General features: G+C 39.7%; 1 protein-coding gene across 1 annotated transcript in view; it reads left to right on the top strand.

Annotated features, from left to right (window-relative positions):
* Positions 1 to 3,077: 3,077 nt before the first annotated feature.
* cntfr (ciliary neurotrophic factor receptor) overlaps positions 3,078 to 12,243 on the top strand; it is a gene marked incomplete at its 3' end in the record, with an annotated part of 321,955 nt that continues 312,789 nt past the window's right edge. The window contains 1 exon segment of the mRNA XM_036140103.1: positions 3,078 to 3,342.

Raw genomic sequence — 12,243 nt, forward strand, 5'->3', positions numbered from 1 at the left:
ATAGTTACCTTTTTTTACTTTTATTTTAGCCTTTCTAAGAATTCATTCTTTAGATTAAAATGGCTCATTTTTTCATTATCGATTTAGTGTGTAACTCTCTCTGTGTTTTTGTCACTGTCACGCCCATTGTAGAACAACAAACAAGTTTCTTATCTTATTTCGTTGGATAAGTGTTTGAAGGAGGTTTGAACTATCCCAGTGAGACAAATGCATTAAGCTTTAGTTCAGAATAGAAAGAGCAGGGTCTTTGAAATTCAGAAAGAAATTGTGCACTCTACTGACAATTCACCACATGAAGCTACAATCACAGCAAATGTTTATGAAGTGTAAAAGTGGATTAATTCAGAATATATTATTGCCTCTTTGACTAATACAACCGTGTACATAGAAGTATAACAGGGCTGTTGCTCATTTGGCTTAAACAAGGCAAATCAACTGGCTTATAAATCACATAGTGATGCATTTTCTGCAATGAGTTGTAATCAAATGTAAAGAAAAGGCATGTACACTTAAGCTGAAATTAGTCTCACCACTGCTAGATTTAAATTTAAAATAATCATTTAATTCTCACCAATTGTCTGGATCCTTGAATGTTTGAGTTAATTAGTTAACCTGACTCACATGCGTTGAGCATTTTTTTAGTTGATTCCCCATTGTATTTAAGTTTGGGGTTTTATTCCATCATTTTTCTGTCGTCCTGTTACCCCACCTTTGACTGCTTAATGGGGCCATGACAACAAATTACATTTTCTGATGTTTTGAGGGTATACTATGATCCTGCACTGATGAGGCTGTGTGAATGTCCAAACTGAATACAAAAGGACCTGCTCTGTGGCAGTAAATTTTTTTCTTTGCTCAAAAATGGTCAGATCATAAAAAAGGGTTATCTTTCTACGTAGGTTGTCTTTGTACGTAATATTCCCCAATCAGAGGACACCATCAAGAAAACAGCCTTCCCCTCCTCCCCCCAGCTTACACACTGGCTGTGAGTCACACTAGCATGTCTGATTGCTCCAATTGAAAGGAGGAAGGCAGAGGAGCGGTAGCCCCAGATTATCCACCCTGTATCGGCTCGAACAAGAGGCAGATAATAACGAAGCCACGGAGCGCGAATATCCCGTATTCAACCTCAAACTAACTTCAAACTAACACCACCACTATAAAGGGGAGCTGATATGTCCAAGGTTGAAAAAAATGGGTAGATGTTTCTACTTACTTCCGATGGATCAGAGAATCACAGAGTGGCTGAAGTTCATTTATGGGGACTTTTCAGAAAACAGTAAGGGAATTTAAGTCGGAGTTTCCGAACAAACGGATAAAAAAAAAACCCTTCAGTACCAACACGGAAGGTGGTGACCACAACGTAACTTAAAAGTCCGGTTTACCAACTGACGAGCGGAACTGTGTGGCTATTTATTTTGGGCCCACTGTGTTAAATCGCCATCAGGTTAAAGCTTTTCATCAGCTTGGCCTCACCTGTCTGATATCCTGCAACACAAACACGTCCACAAGCCACAAAACCATAATAATTACTTTGTGTAACAGATGATTTTTGATATACCATTTGTTATGAAATGAAAATACAAACAGATAAACTTTAAAAAAATGAGAGCTCCTTCAACACTGTTTAATTATTCTTTGAGAGATGCCAGTAGTTTCAATAAAAAAAACATGTTTGTGCTTAAATGAAAATTATTTTAAACCTAAACATGCTTGATGCATTAAGAGTTAAACGCATAACTGTGCTAAACATAGGAGTGGGAAGGCAAGGCAAGTTTATTTATACAGCACAACTCGAATCAAAGTGCTGGGAAGTAGATATTGGCAGTCAAATACCTTAAAAAATTGTAAGAGTCTTCTGTCTCACTAGATTCCCCTCCTTCGTTAGAATCACAAATGTTACATGAGATATGAGACTGAAAGCAAAAAAACATGAATTGTTTCTTCCTTTTCACACATGTCAGAGTGAAGCCAAGTGAATCCTGGTCAATCCACATCCTGGTCACAGGTTAGACTTAGAGACTTAGACTCAACTTTATTTATCCCTTGGGATTGCTCCTTCAGGGAAATTCTGGTTCCAGTAGCTTATACAGAGTACAAAGGGCAGAATTAGAGCCATTAAAGATATAATCCAACAGACAATAAAATACAATATAAAAAGAGTGTATATAGTGCAACAAAGCATAAAAAAGTTGTAATGTCCTGGAATCTGATAAATAAAAAATGTATGGTTATTCAGACTTTTAACCTCAGGTTGGTTTTACAGGATGCTATTGGATAAAACGAGCCACTACAGAGCCAGTTACTCTGCAGGATACAATAAACACATGTGCACTAAGCAGGATTTTACCCCTTGTAAAAAACAGACTCTCAAAATTCAAAATCTCTCTCTCTCTCTCTCTCTCTCTCTCTATGTAAAAAAACGAAAAACAAAAAAGCCTCTCCTGTACATACTACCGGTGTCCTTACCTTTAACCATAAAACTTTTTTTTTTTTTGTCATACGTTTCAGTTTGCTGTTCTGTTGGAATCAAAAGTCAAATTCCTTGTTTGTGCCCACAAGCTTGCAGAATTAAAGATGATTCTGAGTAAAGTAGGGTGTCCTCTGCATAAAGATGCACTTTAGCTGGAGGCATAGTCATACTAATGAATTAAAATTAAAAATAAAACAAGGCTAAAAGTTGAACCTTCCTAAATTCCTTTTATAATCTTCAAAAAAACGAACCCTAAATTACTGCAGAAACACTTCTATCTGAAATTTTGACTTCTAAACAACTTTCCCTGTATGTGCATGTTTGTATGTGAGCTCAGTTTCTACATATTTGAAAGCTCATTCCAATTTTTGCCATATCTCCAGGTGTCTGCTAGCAGGCAAGGTGAATTAGTGTGTGTGTGTGTGTGTGTGCGCCTGCCGTTTAGGAGGGCTGCTCCTTTCACTACCCTTAGCGGAGGCTAGGGGGTGCAATGTGGACATAGAGTGTGTATGTTTAAGAGAGAGAGAGAGAGAGAGAAGGGGGGAGATAGAGAGACTGTGTGTGTGTGTCTCCATAATGTATTCCTGCCTGTGGCTGGGCTGGTCACATGGGGAGAGCAGCCTGTTTAAAACAGCCTCGGCTCCCTCAGTCAGAGCAGTGCAAGGCACAGAGACAGACACACACGCTCCCTCTGTCCTGCTCCACGCACACACAGACACATGCTTACGCACTAAGAAGGCAACTTCCCTCTATCGGACTGACACTACACACTCGCCGGGATAGCACACTCCCATTCCCCACTGGAGAAGAGGATAAGGAGTGACAGATCAGGAAAAAAAAGAAAGTACAGAAAGAGCAAAAGCTTCCCAGTGAGTAGTTGATTTCAATTTTGATCTTTTACGTTTGTATGGTTTTTTTTGGGGGACTTTGCTCGACTTCAGCACTTTTTGGCCAAGATCCTGACATAGACTCTGAGAGGGAAAGTGAGTTTGATTGAAGGAAGATTGAGGAGACGTACACGGAAGATGAAAGGAGGGTGACAGAAGTGAGCAGAGATGTGGTGCTTGTGCAGCGCTGGAATACCACTTCATCACTCTTCATCACTCTCTCCTTCTGTCTGTGGGATCTAATGAGGTTAATTAGCAGCGTGCGTTTGGAATGACAGGAATGCCTTTGCACAGAGCTGGATTAGAGTCTGCTTCAGACTCTTGCGCCGTGTTGGGAGTGTGCGTTTTGTCCTTTGCATGCTGGATGCGGAGTCTTACTCTGTTAGAATGATGTTGAGCAGATTTGCTGACACCCATTGATATCCAGATGGAAGCGGATAGATCAGTCAATGCACTCCGGTGATAAGAGGGATGTGCACTTTAGCTGTCTCTATAACTCTCTCTGTATCCATATGTCCCTCAATTCCCTTTCCGTTCCTCTCTTCTTTCTTCCACCCCTGAGCGTTATTCCTTTTTATTTTGTTTTGCTAATGTACCTGATATCTCCCTGACATCCTGTCCAATTCCTTACGCTTCTTTTCTTTCTGTCATTGCATTAACTTTCTCCCCTTCACTCCAGCTACCTTCTATTTGCCTGTCGCCCAAGCTTTAAGTGCACTTTCTTTCACCTAACTCGCTCATACACACCAGTTGGTATAGGTTCTTCAGCTGAGCAGGATCTCAGAGGATCGCGGAGTTGCGAGGAGGGCAGGAGTAGGAAGAAAGGGGGAGAAGAAAGAGAGAGGAATGACAGAGAAAGTGGAAAGAGGGGAGGGTTGGGACGTAGGGGGGGTAGATAGAGGGGGGGGGGGGCATTGAAAAGGCTGACACTGGCTTGGACAATTAGACCAGGGAGTCCGTCCTGGGGTGCTATTCTGAGAAGAGCTTTGGCCCCTGGGCCCTGGGCGCTGGGTCATGGGATGCCTTGACCCTTCCAGTCGACAGCTAGGCATGGGAGCCATTATCACTAGCCTGATTGATTAGCAGTGAGCGGAAATCCCTTTTCTCTTCACTCCTTGGGAGAAAAAGATGGGACGTTTTTGTCCTTTTACTGCTGCTGGTTTGGTATCTGTCTATATCAATATTGAAAAGCTCTCAGAAATGTTTTTTTTTTTTTTAAACTTCTTCAACTATTGCTACTTGTTGATCTGCTCTTTATAGTAGCCTGAGAGTAAAGCTGCACGCCATACTGAATCAACTTCAATGTGTGCAAAATCACAATTGCAAAGGAGTACATAAATGCAATGTTAAGATGAACTTGGAGTAACTCATGCACACACGACATAGATCTCTGTGAGTTTTAGCATCTTGGTCACTGAGATTGGTGGAGACCTCGTGATGCTACAAAGAACACAAAAATGAGTAAAAATCTATACAGTTATTGCAGATATGATAATACCAAAAATTTTTTTTTTCCTAATATGTTTTTTTTTCTTTTCCATTTGACAAATAAACTGTCACGGTAGTTTCAAATAGCTAGCAATCTCACCCGCTGTTGTTTTCACATTAGAGGCATCCCTCAGCTTCTATGAGCTGTGCACCTGCAGAGATTTGCTGGTGATGTATTCCGAGGCTACCTGAAGGCAATGGGAGGGAGAAAAACATAGTTTTAAGGCGAGGCGATGAGTAGGAAGCTAAGAAAGAAATATTTCAACAAAAACCTGATAAAAGAAAAGTGGTGTGGGAATTGTGGGACAGACCCTGAAATTTACATCTTTGTGTTTCCCTTTTCTCATTTACAAGTTTTAATCTTCCTGGTCCCATTTCCCTCCAACTCTTGCTACTTTTGCTTTCCTCTAAACATGCAACACCCCCACCACCACCACCCCCACCACGACCACCACCACCTCCCCTCCTCTCCTCCTTCCCGCCTCCCCTTCCTCAGTGTGGGGGTTTAGTCGGGTGTTTAGCCCAGCTCACGGCTGATCAAAGCAGTGTGTGTCAGACTGGGCTTAGCCCCGGTGCTCCTAATGGAGCACCATTTTCATGCCTAGTTGGTGGTGGAGTGGGAGGGATTGATAGGAGGGATGAGGGGACAGGGGGGGAAAAGGAGGGTGTAGAAGTAGAAAGACTGACAGAAAGAGTTCGAGGGAGGGAGGGAGGGAGGGAGGGAGGGATGGCCAGACAGGAAGACAATCAGAGAAAAAGGGGGACATCTCAGAGTGACACGGGCAAGAAGATTATAGAGGGCAGGCAGATGGATGGCAATAATTAATAGGCAGAAGGTGAAAAAGTTTGAACAAAAAAAAGTCCAATGCACAACAAAATACATGGATGAGCACTCAGGCTGACTGTTTGCATGTAACCAGAAAGACAAGCACATATTTTCTAGTCTGCCCGTGTTGCCGGGCGTACAGTTCAGGCCAGCTCCTGTACAGCGTTGGTTTGGAAGCGACACTAAAAGGGAAGAGACAGGTGTGTGAGTGTTATGGTGCAAGTGAGAGAAATACAGAATGGAAAAAAAAGGAGAGAAGTGCTTGTGGGTGTCTGGTGTATGTTGAGCATCTGTGTGCCCATATGCCCATTTACCAAGCAACACACAGAGATGCCTGTAAACTGTATATTGAATTTTCTGACTGCTAAAAGCAGTCTAGATGTTTGGGCATTGATTTTGAAATTGGATGTTTTATGTATTTTTATTGAGACAATTTTGGTTGTGAAAAGTAAAGGTATTTCTTATTTGTAACAAAGAAAAGAGAAAATGGTAGTTATGGTAGTTTTACAAATTATTGGAAACTGATTTTCATAAAGATCTAAAGAGGAATGGGCTTGATTGAATATGCACAGTACTTATAACCTTCCTTCTCTACATTTGCTTGTGAGGTTCTCTCCTTATTAATTGGGTGTAACTCAGTTAGTAGAGTAGTTATCTTGCATTTGGAAAATTCTGGGTTTGACTATGTTGTCCTGACACATGTCAATGTGCCCTTGGGTAAGGCATACCAATCTGTGTGTTGGTGAATAAATTTGTGTCTGCCTGGGTGAATATGAGTTCAGTGTATAGTGCCAAAAGGGATAGGTAGAAATAGAAAAGTGTACAAAATTTAGTCCATTTAAACACAATTTTCTTCCCATTTTTTTTCTTACTTTATTTCTCTCTGTTTTCCCATTTTTGTTTAACTATAGCTTGAAAGTTCAATGTATTTTATTGAGATTGTATGCTATAAACCAGCACAGAGCAGAGCAAATTGGTGAAGCGGAAAGAAAAACATACATGGTTACTGAAAAATTTTATGTGCCGTTGTATACCGGCCTCACTAAGTCAATGTTTTAAATAACCAGATTTTGGTGCAATGAAGTCTTTCACTACCAGCTTCACACATTTAAAAACTGACATTTGTTGCAGATTCCTCTTTGCAAAATAGATCAAACTTGACTGCAAAATTCCTCTAGATGGCACATTCCAAGCCCTGCCACAAACTATCAAATGCATTTGCATAGGACTTTGGCTGGATCATTCTAAAACATGAATATGACTGTAGATAAACATGGCTGTAAATTAAGCAAGGGCTGGTCTCCTGCATGTTTTAGATCTGTCACTGCTCCAACACATCGGATTCAAATGAATGATTTACCCTCTCATTCTGTCATCAAGGGCTCCATCCAAATACCCTTATCGAGTAAGGACTCTTTAACCAAAGCGGAAGTGCGTCAACGGTCGCCATGATAAGTGCTGTCCTAATAGTGCAGCCAGTAAGAAATGAGGTAGGAAAAGGAGCCTGCAAGCTTCCTCCCGTGACTGGTTTTGCTTAGGAACCCCGCAACATCACTTACCGGCACTAAGAAGCCTTAGGGTATCCCACAATCGTTTGCGTGACATGACGTATAAGCACAACTCCTCATGGAAATCAACGGAAGTGTCCAGAGAGAAGAGAGCACACACTTTGTAGTTCATTTTTGGAAGGCTGTAGGCCCAGATTTGACTAGAATCCTACATGTGCATTTCTGTCACGTAATAACGTCAGAGTTAAAGGCTGGCCGAAAATCAGCACAGCAGTCTGAAGCTCCTTTCTCACCCACGATAGAGTTCTTTCTGTTGACCCCATCAAAGGTTGTGGAACATGAGCTAGGAGCAGAAGCTAGGAGCTGTTATTATGGTTATTTGGATGGAGCCCAGGTCTGCAGAGGCCTACTAGTTAGGCACCCATTAGATTTAGCTGCGTTGAACCAGGAACCACCTAAAACATGCAGGACACCGGCCCAGGAGGTGAGGACTGACTGTGGACACCACTGATGTAAATCATTCCATTGTTAGATCTGGCTGAATGTTTAGGCCAAGGGTCTACAACCTATGGCTCCAGAGCCACAAGTAGCTTTGCAGGCCTTCCCCAATGACTCTTAATAACGGTGGCTAAAAATGATCAAGAACCAACTGATGTTTTTACGAATAGAAAAAAAAAAAAATCAGGTTTTTCAGGTTTTTTTTTTGTTGCACTTAATTTCCACAGTAGAATGACACTAACATATATGTATTTGTTTTATATATTTTGCTCTTGTCACTTAGATCACTTAGAAGAAAATGTATATACATACTCTATTTACAAAAGGTTTCTTTTCCTCTATTTTATAACCTAAACACAGAAATTAAATGGTGGTTATTTTAAAATGACAACACATTTCCTATAGTACACATATATCTGAACGTCAAGTCAAGTTTATCTGTATAGCACATTTCAGCAACAAGGAAGCTCAATTTGCTTTACATCATGAAATCATAAAAACATCATAAATACAAAACTTATATTTCATCTCTTTTCAGAAGGTAATGTAACAAAACAGCTCTAAACAAGTTTTATTTAGGTAGACTGGGGGCAAAAATGGCTCTTTGAATCATGAAGGCCTTACACCCTAGTTTATGGTCATTGTCCTGCTAGAGGCAAACCTAGTCTCAAGTCTCTTTTCTCCCTATATTGCCCTGTATTTCTTATTTCATCCATCTCTCCATTAGCTCTGATCAGCTTAAGTGTCCCTGCATAAGTAAAACATCCAAACACCATGTCCTTTTCATGACAGTGTTTTTTTTTTTTTTTTTTTTAGTAATGGTAGTGTTAATTTTTCACCACACAGTAGTACTTTGCATATCTGCCAAAAAAAATTGGATTTTGCTCTCATCTGGGCAGAGCACCTTCTTCCACATGTTTGCTGTGATCCTGTGCATCTTATAACATACAGGACTTAATGCCACACTTTTCTGATTGCTTTTCTTTAAGAAAAAAAAGTTAAACTATGTATAATATATCATTAATCCATTTAATTATGTGCTGCTTTTGTTGTTCAGTTGGATGAAATCCAAATGAAAATGCTCAAGAGGTATAAATGATTTTGCAGTGGACTGTGTCGTTCATGACCAATAAAACTTAGTTTCCATTTTTTTCCTATTTTCATTTACCTCCAATTGTTTTTCTTCTTCAGTATTTTTTTTTCTTCTGGAGAAGAAAGGAAAGGTAAACCCAGGATTATATTTCCCCTTACATGCTTACTGCCTAGATAAACATCCTTTTAAGACCACATAAAAGTGGCCTTAAAATAGAGTCTTTAGGAACCCTAACATCTGATCTTTGTTGATTCAGATTTATAGTTGCCAAATGACAAGGTGGTGTTTCGAGACAATTGTAATAATTTAGCTCAGTGCCAGAAACTGTCTGACCCTTTTTGTGTCTAAACCAGAATACTATTATCTAATTTAAGATATAATATATATCAATGTGTGATCCTGGACAAAATAAGTTTGTATAAGACAATAAAAAATAACACGTTAGAACACGTCTCTGCAGTTTCTCAGATTCCCATTAGTTATTTAAAGTGAAGAAGTGTGTGTAACAGTCGCACAGTGCTATCTTATTTTAGTTTTACAGTGTCTTCTGCGAACATAACAGACGGCAAATAAAATGTAGAAACTATATGAAGTTTGGTTATTATTGACCTATGCAGTGTGTGTACTCAAAGGCTGAAGAGCCTGGTGCTGAAAGTCATTTAAAACTACTTTTATTCTTGAAAACCAAATTCTTCTTGTCTTTAATCCATTTTTTTTTTTTCAGTTTCTTTTTTTCAGTTTTCTTTAATGCTTAGTTAGATTAAGGCTAAAAAAACCACCTCTGTGGTACTATCATACTCTTTTCTTCAATCTTTCTTCACTTGTGCTTTCCTTTCCAACTGCATCTAAAGTGTAAAAATATGACAAAATATTTTTGATGAGCGCATTTGTGGGAACATGCACACAGAACAGAGAAATTTTACATGCCTCTGTGGAAACAAATGCAGGTGAGAGCTTTGAATGCAAAAAGCCTCCAAACAGAGAGACATTAAAAAGCTAACATTCATCTCTGGTGAGACGAGGCTCCCACGCTTTCTCTGCCTTATTCTTTCTGTGTCTTTCGTTAGAAATGCCACTTGCTGTGTGCTTTTATCTAACAGCACCTGAAGGTGTGAAAACATGACACGATTTGTTAAAATCTGGCCCCAATTAAGCCGCCTCACATAAATTTCCAAGATAAGGACTTTACAACTAATTCATCTCTACACCCTGAGCTATTAAAAGTGGCTTAGAAAGAGTAATTATTTTAGTTATCTGTAAGAACCTTTCTTGTTTTCTTTGTATATTTTTAATATGGAGAAGATGCATAGATATTCAGGATCCCCGTGTCATTACTTTAACAAATTACAAGTGATAAGAAGTTTGCAGTAGAATGTGTCTGACTATTTGTGTAATTTGGGGAATTTATTTAGATCATTTTTCATTAGTTAAACTTTTCAATGTATACTCTCACTAATGTCCTATGCAGTTTCTATAAGTGCCCTTTCCACTACTTTTTAGAAGCATTATTTTGGCAGAGGCTTTGTTGGGGAACTTATTTGCTTGCTTGTGGCCAATAACCGCATATGTTAGAGAGATGTGCATAGTTATAATTGCAATCTGCCACAAAATTGAGTATCAATCGGTCTATTAAACAGCTTCCTCTCACGCATGTATATAGTGAGTATGAACACATCATGAGGAAATCATACAGCATCTGAGAACACTGCCCCCAGGCAATGGTGTAATCCAGAGCACAATGCATGCATTATAGAATAATGTTATAAGAGAAAGTCATTAGCATTTGGTAACAGTAGACCCAGCGCCTTGCAAAGCTATTCATCCCCTTAGCTTTTTATCTATTTTGTCACAATCCAACCTGGAATTAAAAAGTTTTGTTTAACTTAGTGTATGTGATGAATCTGCACAAAATACTCTGAGTTGGTAAAGTGAAATGATTTTATATATATGGAGAAGAAAACAATATTTAAACTAATCTGAAATGTTGTAGATATTATGTTTTATTCATTACAGAGGTGATGTTAGTTTAGGAAAAATAATTTGACAAACATGCCTCTGCAAATTCTCAATTATCCGGGTCATCGCAACAGCAAACGGGCTTATACCGGAGGCAACTGGCCTTTCACTCAGTTCTTTCTGAAAACGTTTTGACACCCCTACAGGAGTCTTTGTCAATTATGGTGGCTCGCACTTGAGTAGAAAAATCTAATAACACTGTCAGACAAAACCTGGTTCATCCCAAAGACAGAACACCCACACCACAGCTGAGCGGCACTGTGTATGCGGTCAAATGCAGTGAGGACTGTTCAGACTCCTATATTGGGGACACTAAACAACAGCTACATAAACGCACAGCACAGGAGGGCCAGCAGCTCCGGGTAAGATTCAGCAGTCCACTTGTACGTCAAGAACAAATCATTTTCTCTTGATGAAAATGATGTCCATATTTTGCACAGGGAAAACAGATGATTTAAAAGAGGGGTACAAGAAACCATCTTGGTCAAAAGAGAAAAGGCATCACTAAACCTGTGGAGGAGGTTTGCATTTCCAACTCCCCAGTGTTTACAGCTCGGTCCTTCAACACATTGCAAAGAGATTACATCAGCAGTCTCATCATGATTCAGGTGACCAAGTACTCAACTCACACCAAGCAATAGCTTCTAACAACTCAAGGACAATGGCAGGTGGGTCATTGATTGACATCTGACTTAGAATGTGCCTAGGAGGATGGGCCTCCATGTCCTTCAAAAACAGCAGTGCACCAACTACAGGTTGCTCAGTACGAGCCACCAGAATTGACAAAGACTCCTGGATAGGTGTCAAAACGTTTTCTTAAACAACTGAGTGAAAGTCCGGTTGCCTCAAATTTAATTTGACAAACAATACCGCGTCAGCCTCCACAAGCATGTATTTCCAATTACAGTGACACCAAATATATGTATTAACAATTTAGTTCATGTCATAAAATAACACAACCAATGAGTGCCAACAAAAGAGTAGGATTACTTTGGGTGCAAATCGTTATAGGAACTAAAAACAGATAGAATTACATAAAACTTAGATATATGGTTACTGAATAAGGGGTGGACAAAAGCTTTGTGACAACTTTGCACACACTGCTAACATTTTTTGAGTGATGTATTTTAAGTGTCTCGGTCATCCTTGTATATGTGCAGCAACAGATGAATATGCGTACATGCAGGTAGCAAGACAATCTGGCGCTGACTTGCTGTGAAAGGCGGGTATCTATTGGCGGAGTCCCAGGTGAAACAATTTGAAGCTGAATACTCAGCTGCAGGTGTAGCTGATCAGGGTGAGTGGAGCAGAGAATGGAGAGAGAACTGCAGTCAGCCCAAAATAACCCCATAAACAAAGCAAGACAGGATGACAAGGAGGACCCTTAGGCCCAATTTATACAGTTTACCTGCAAAAAGATAATTTTGATGTAAATTACACTTTGACAAAATCAT

This window comes from Fundulus heteroclitus, chromosome 8 (genome assembly GCF_011125445.2).
Source record: "Fundulus heteroclitus isolate FHET01 chromosome 8, MU-UCD_Fhet_4.1, whole genome shotgun sequence".
Lineage (NCBI taxonomy): Eukaryota > Metazoa > Chordata > Actinopteri > Cyprinodontiformes > Fundulidae > Fundulus > Fundulus heteroclitus.